Source organism: Belonocnema kinseyi, chromosome 6, assembly GCF_010883055.1.
Source record: "Belonocnema kinseyi isolate 2016_QV_RU_SX_M_011 chromosome 6, B_treatae_v1, whole genome shotgun sequence".
Lineage (NCBI taxonomy): Eukaryota > Metazoa > Arthropoda > Insecta > Hymenoptera > Cynipidae > Belonocnema > Belonocnema kinseyi.
In genome coordinates this window covers 110,324,653-110,332,869 of record NC_046662.1, presented here as the reverse complement: position 1 = coordinate 110,332,869, position 8,217 = coordinate 110,324,653, and positions in this window count along the sequence as shown.

Sequence of the window (8,217 nt, the reverse complement as noted above, 5' to 3'; positions counted from 1 at the left end):
TTTTAACATTGGTGGAATGTTTGATTATTGCATCCACAAATTCAAGCTTGGACTGCTTTATACAATTATTCAAGTTTGTAGGCCTGAAGTAAAATTATTCAACTTTTATGACTTGTAGTTTGAAGTGGGGGTGTTTTAATTTATATAATTTTCACGGTTTTTAATTTTTGGAATATAATAATACATTTATAATTAATTACAATTAATTATAATTTACAACAAATTAATTATAATTAATACATTTGGAATATATAATTTTTAATTGTGGTCAAATTTAAATTGTACTTATCAAAATGCATCCAGTTTAAAATATTTGTTTGAATTGAGAGTTGTTCTGCTTTTTCAACGCCTTACAGGTTAAATGTAGATTAGAATATTAAAAAGTTATAGTTGTTTACTAAATACTATTCTTAAATCATTATATATAAGTGAAAATTTTTTTTATTAATAGCAAATTTTTTCTAAACTGTATGTAAAAAAATCAATCTCTGGTTGAATTTTTTGAAGAAAGCGATATTTAAATAGAATAATTGTTTATAGGCTAAATTAATTAAAAAAATTTTAACCATACCGATGCGGAGATAATTAATGATGTGCGTAAGATAAGTAGTCGTTATTAAAATAACCTAAATACCCTCAGTAAATACCATAAATTTCCTCAGTATAAATGTTACTGCCTATGCTCAAAATTGCTATTTTAGGTATTGTTTGCTTTACCTAAAATTACTCTTATTTTGGAGGTGTGACAAAAAAGTTTAATTATCTAATTTATGCGAATTAACAGTTAATATCTTTTTTCCCTCTCCTTTAATTATTAATATTTAAAAAAATTAAGGTCAGTAATCCAAAAATTATTATTAGTGGAATGTAATTTCAGTAGGAAGTTATCTAGTAGTTTAAACAATTTAGCACTTATCACAAATTATCCATTAAATTTTATATGCTATCAATACTATTTAATTTAAGTTAATAACTCAAACTAGCTTTACACTTAAATTTATCTTCTTTTTTCTAATTAAATTTAAAAAGAAATATTTCAATAGTAATTATTTTGTCCCTAATAGCTTATCTTCAACTAAATTCTTAACAAAATGTAACTTTATAAAATAAAAATAAAATAATTTTTTTATTAATTGCTAATAATAATATTTTTTTGTTATTAAAATTAATTTAAAATTTTAAAAAATTGTTCTAGATATAATGATACGTCATAACTATGTTTGTTCTTCATTAAATCATGCTTCTCTCTTTTTCTTTCTCGTTTTTTATGCAGAAAATTGAGTAAAACCTCCCAGTGGGCACAATCCTTAAAGAACATCTTTAGAACAGCTTAAAAATGTCCTAAGTCAGTTCTTATAACATTCCATCAACATACAAGATTCCAGAGACGTTTGAAAGACGTATTTCGAACATCGAACGTTTTTAGAACATTATTTGGAATTATTTTTGATATGGACAAAATATAAATTGCAATAAGTTCTCGAAGATGACGTTTTAAATGACCTGGTACGTGATACGGCGCAGCAGGGTCGTCGTCTCACAATTGCTAGTTATTTTTGGTGCTGATAAAATTTTAATTTTAGAACAGTTTTTGTAGAATACGTGTTACAGTACCTAGTGTACGATTCTGTGCACCTGAGTCGCCGACTGACCATTTGTGATTGTTTTGGATATGGACCAAATTGAAATTTCAAAAAAATTCTTGTAGATGAGGTTTGAAAGGACCTGGTGCACGATCAGGCGTGCCCAGGTCGTCGACTCGCCATTTGTAATTGTTTTGGTTATTGCCCAAATTTAAATGTCAAAAAAGTTCTCGTAGATGACATTTGAAAGAATCTGGTGCACGATCAGGCACGCCCGGATCGTCGACTCACCACTGAGAGTTATTTTGTTCGTTAGAAAAATTTTAATTTTGAAAAAGTTCTTGTAGAATACGTATTAAATTACCTGGTGCGCGATCCGGCGCACCGGGGTCACCGATTCACCATTTGTAATTTTTTAGTTATTGACAAAATAACTACAATACTACAGACTACAGACAGAGAAACAGACAGACACCTTCATAAAAATAGTTTTTTTCTGACTCAGAGTCTCAAAATGTGGAGATTTTGTAAAAACCGACCATGTCAGATTTTACACAAAACCAATACAATAATCTTGTCACGTCCATTTAAAGTTCGTTTAGGCTCAACGTGATCCTTTATATCATTCTGAGGACGTCCGTAAGTTGTCCACAGGACATCCTTGATAACATCCTGAGGACGTATCAGGATATATGAATATATTGAATTATTGAATTTGGAAAATAGTGGTCTCAAAAATTTTCAAAATACGCTTACTATTTAAATTTGTATCCAAAATGGCGGCCTAACGAATTTGACCTTCATTTTGAGATAGTAAAAGAATTTACCAAAGGAAATCCACCCTACTGAAAGAAATCTCTGAGTTTTCTTTAGCGAAATAGCCTGGCCCATTTGAGTCTATTAAGAAAGTCGATTTGAAACAAAATAGTTACGGAGATAGTTTAAGAGATTTGGGTCCTTTTCAAGATCCTTGTAGTGGTCCTTTTAAGAGTGGTGCGACGGTAATATAATTTTCATTTTGTATTCGTCACGTACCGAGCGGGCAGAGTTATTTACAGTAGTTGGTCGTGGCTAATCCGCTCTCCCTTTTTAAATTTCTCTTCAAATTATTAACACTTTTCTTTAATTCATGAATTTTCTAATTATACTTATTTATAATTATAAAATATATACTGATATACAATTTTCTAGTTGAATTCAAAAATGTTGTCTTTTTTGGCGTATCTCATTCCATTTACGAGAAACGTTCTATTAATTCCAATTTTAAGCATTAAAAAAAAAGAAGTTAGATATCTGAAGTCATAGAAACCCGTAGATTCCGAATTATTATGTTTTATGCTGTTAACTATGAAATTAAAAAAAATCTACTTCTATATTTTAATCCGAAAGCTTAGCAAAGGACCCTTGAGTGTCGGCTACTGACTACTCTATTGAGATAGCCTCTCTGCTTGTTATTTATGATTGTACTCATATTTCAATTTCGGAAAAGATATTTCAAAGCCTTCAGACCATTTAAACGAGCTTCCTGGACATTCAGAAAAAAAATTTTTAACTAAAGAAATCCTTTCTTTACCATTGTTTTTTTCAACTAACACAAAAATATATTTAAAATAAAAAAATATTTATATGGTCCTAAAAAATGACGTAGTTCGTATTTTTGGATTTAAAGAAAGTATTTCTGCAATAGGCTTTCTTTAATTAAAATGAATATTTGTTTAATTCAAAGAAAATTCAAACGGAAATCAAAAAAGTAATATATTTGAGAACAGTATTTTAAATTAAAAAAAAAAACTATTTCTTTAAATCAAAGAAATGATTTTGTCAATCCAAACCACTACTTAGCTACACGCATGCGCGAAGATAATCAGTTTGAATATTTTGCCTTTGGCGCCTGAGTTGAAGAGACCGCCGTTAATTTGTTTACGCGAAATGTGATTCAGGGACACTTCTGTACGTTTGGTGTACTTTCCTCAGTTATAAGTGTCCATACAGTTATGGATAAGGAAACCTGCGACGTGTTGGCGAATTGGGGATTCATCGATAAATTCCCACAATTTTATTGTAAGTATATTATTTCCTCTATTTTATTGTGATGTAGTTAATTGTTAACCTAACCTCATGTCCACAACGTGGAACAATGCCGGCCCATCACTCACTTAATAAAAATTTTCTCAGCTTAATTTTTGTAGTATTTTATAAATACGCGATTTAAGTTTTGAAAATTTATTACAGTAAATTGGTTAAGAATTTTACGATTTGGCTAAAAATGTAATGATTTTGTTGAAATTTAAACTATTTTGTAGATAATTTACCTTTTTGGTTTCAAAATTCAACAGTTCAGTTGCATGAGTTTTTTTCACTTTCTTGGTTAAAAAGTCTACTATTTTCTTTTTGGTTCTAAATACATTTTTTTAAATTTAATTATTTGGTTAAATATTTTTTTCAACATTTCGTAATTTTGTTGCAGCTATTTTTTTGTTTTTAAAAAACTACTTATTTTATCGAAAATAGGTTTTCCTGCTTCATTCAAATTATTCCATTAAACTAAAAATTAAACTATATAATTTTTAGTTACAGTTTTTTTTAGAGTCAATTTTACATTTTTTGTATGAAATTATTCTTTTTGGTTGAAAAATTACCTTTCGATTAAAAATTTAAAACGTTGAAAAAAAACTCTTTCATATAAAATATTTTTTTTATCTGAGGTTCATAATTTTTGTGAAAAATTTATCTCTTGAGGTTGAAAATTTAACTATTTTTGTTGGTTATTCGTTTTTTGTGGATAAAAATGAATTGTTTTAATGTGCATTGAACTATTCCATTTTTGGTTGAAAGTTTATCTTTCTTAATTGAAAATTCAACTACTTGTTTAAAAATGTTTCTTTTTTAGTTAAAAATGAACTTTTTCCCCATTTCAGTTTTTGTTAAAAATTAATATTTTTAGTTGAAAATCTAACTATTTGTTTGAAAATTCATGTTTTTTTAAATTGGTCTTTTTTTGGTATAAACTCAATTTTCTTGACACATCCCCTATTCCCTCTATTGCCTGTTTTTAAAGAATTCCTCTTTCTTCTCAATTTTTTAGAAAACTTCTCCTTTTTTCTCTTTTTAAAATTTTTTTACCCAAATACGAACTGAAAAATTTCAACCAAACAAGAAACTCATATTTTTCATTCAACGTTAACTCCTTTCAATACAAAAGTCTACTATTATATGTTTGGTTCAGAATTGATCTCTTGTGGTTGAAAATTCAATTATTCTGTTTCAAATGCACCATTTTTAAAGAAGATTATCATTTTATATCAGAAAGTTAACTGTTATTTTGGATTGATAATTCCTCCTTTGGTAAAAAAAGTCATATTTTTGTTTCAAAGTTAACCCTTTTTTTTACATCAACAGAGTTGATCTATTTCATATAAAATTGTACTATTTTGTTCAAAATTCAATCATTTTGTTGAAAAGTCATATAATAATGTTTATCGTTCAAAATTCATTCATTTTGGTTGAAATATAATTATTTTAGTAGAAAATCAATTACTTTGTTAAGAAGTCATATTTTTTAGTGGCAAATTCAATTACATGTTTGAAAGATGAACCATTTTAATTAAAAATTCATTTGATTCAAAATTGATATTTTTTTTTGAAAATTCAACTGTTTTGTAGAAAATTCACTTTTTTTGTTTGAAACTTCACCTGTTTGCAAATCTATCTTCCTGGTTTGAATCTTTTGCTACTGAAAATGTAATTATTCTATTTTTTATTAAAAATTGATCTTCTTTGGTTTGGAATTTAATAATTTTGTTGTATATTCAACTATTTTCTTACAATTAATCTGATATTTTACTGTTTTAATGAAACTTTATTTTTCTGTTTTCGATATTCATCTTTGTAGGTGGAAAATTCAAATTTTTGGTAAAAAAGTAGAGTTTATTGTTAAAAATTAGTCTCTCTTGATTAAAATTTAACTCTTTCGTTGTGAATTAAACTGTTTGGTTGAAAATTGAACTATTTGGTTAACAATTGTTTTTTCTTGGTTAAAAAACTACTTTTGTTGAAAATTCGTATTTTTTGATTTAAAATTTAAATGTTTTCTAAAACATTCGAAAATTCAACTCATCTGTTGAAAATTTATCTTTTTCACTAGAAAAAATTTTTTTTTTGTTGCAAATGCACTGTATTTAGACTTGAGATATTAGGAATATAGCACGTACAGTATAATTTTATTTTAAAGAATTTGTTCCCCAATTATTTTCCAATTTCTGGGAAATCTGACCATATTTCTCCTGTTTTGAGAGAATTTTCAGCTCTAAAGTCTGTCACTATTTTCATGAAAGTGCTAACATTTTCTTAAAACGATTTATAATTGCAAAAATAAAGAAAATTAGTTCAATAAAAAGTGACGAAATATTTTACAGGTAAAGTAAACCTAAAATTGCTGCTACTCTTGTCAGCCTTGTGCCCGCCTGTTGTAAAAATTATAAAAAAGGGTTCAAAGTCAACATGGTAACCGAGTATCCAAGAATCACAGGAATCTTTTATTCTTCATGTGAAGGTGCATATTTTAAGTTTTAGAATTTTGAGTGAATATCCTTTTTCAATAATACTTTTTCTCTCCTCTAAAAGAGAAATAGTAAGGTGCCCAATAAAAATGTCAATTTATAAAATTTGCAAACGCTACTCAAATTTACCCCAATATTCAAATTGTTATAACGTGTTTGCTTGTATTATTTTAATCCCATTATCATATAAAACGGATCCCCTTTTCTTGTTCATATCGAGTCTTATTATCAGCAACTAAAAATTCTATGAAATCGGTATTATGCCTAGTAGAACCTATATAAACGATTTAAAAAAATAAAAGAACATCTATGACACTATTTTCCACTAAGAAGGAAGAAATTTACGAGGGTAAATATGTATATAATCTAATATAAATTATGCATTTTCAGACCCCTGGAGACATTGATGAGTCGGTGAGAACACTACGAGAGAAATATGCAAAGTTTGACATCCAGCTTTAGCCATTTATTATTGTAGTAGGTCCAATATTATCGGAAGTCACTGCACTCTATGTGAATATAGATAATACGAGGTATCGTTTTCAAAATATCCTAGCTGCTCTTGACCTTCGCATCAAGAGTTTCCACGTACTGCACGCACAATACCCTAAGCCAAGTGAACAGGTATGGCTGTTTTTGAAAAAAGCAGTTTATGCTCTTAATACAAAATGGGATAAAAAAGCGACTCGGGTCGCAACACTTCTGGTAGCCGTAAAACGCATGTAAACAAGTTCTTTAGCATATAGAAACTCGCATGGATGGACACCTTTCTTTCTTTAAAACTTAGTCATGCGAAAAAGTTATGTAGAAAAAAAATGAAACTTCAAGTTTCTTATTGTTTCATTTCAAAAGTTATCACTTTACTGCTTCTCGAAACAAATACAAATGCAAACAAGAAAATTGCACCAATGTTTTTAAAAGTTCTCATGCTTTCAAGAAGCATCTTGACAGAAAGCATAGTATTTCAAAAGAAAATGATTTACGTGAATTTTTTGTTGCGCCTTCTAATATTGAAACACAATCTACTTTTCTTTCATTATTGCCAATAGAATCTAATATAAGTACCTCAGATGCGAAAGAATCTCTGAAAAATGTAGAGACGACTATTGCACAAATTAAGAATGTAATTATACATTCAGCGGGATTTTTCACAGCTCAGTTACATAATCAAACAGCAGTACCACGTAGTGTTGTTTAAAATTTCATACATTTTAGAAAGGAATTTTTTGAGTGCGGGATTTTTAATATTTTGAAAGATAAAGTTTTTAGTATCTTAGAAAGAGGAGATTTTTCTGAAGCGGATAAAAACGACTTGGAGGTCATGTTTAATATTGCTAAAAACCCTTTTGAAGATCTTGACTCGGAATACAAGAGAAAAAAATATTTGAGGAAAACCGGATATTTTATTGAAACTGAGTCATATATAATTGGAGATGCTAAAAGCTATAAAATAATTGATGGAGTTAAAACGGAGGAGCCTATCAATATCCAGGGTCAATTTATTTTGGTAAAAAGAGTTCTTAAAGTTTTTCTCAGTTTACCCGGCTTCTTAGACATTGTTTTAAATTACATGGTATTACCTATGTAATGAAATAAATTCGCAATATATGTGCAATATTGTCCATGGAAAATTATGGCGTAAAGTTAAAGAGAAATTTGGAGAGAAAATTGTCATTCCTCTCATGACCTACATTTTCAATCAACATTAAAGCACATTTTTTAAACTTTATTATTCCGCGACAGTGACAGAAAAGTGCATGGAAACAGAGCTGCTTTTAGGCCTCTTTTAAAATAACTAAAAGATTTAGAAGTAAATGGATTATTATTCAATAATGTAAGCGTTTTCTTTTCTTGGATTCTCATTAATGGAGATAATTTAAGGATTCATCGAATCTGTAGGTTTGTTAAAAGTTTCTCAGGGAATCATGTATGTCGTTTATGTATGGTTGCAAAAGAACAACTAAGAAGGCAAACTTCAACGTATATTTCTGCTCTGAAATCGCTTGCTTTCATTGTGAGGATGATACGTGAATATTTAAATTTAACATTAAATGTTATCTGTTTATTTTATAAAC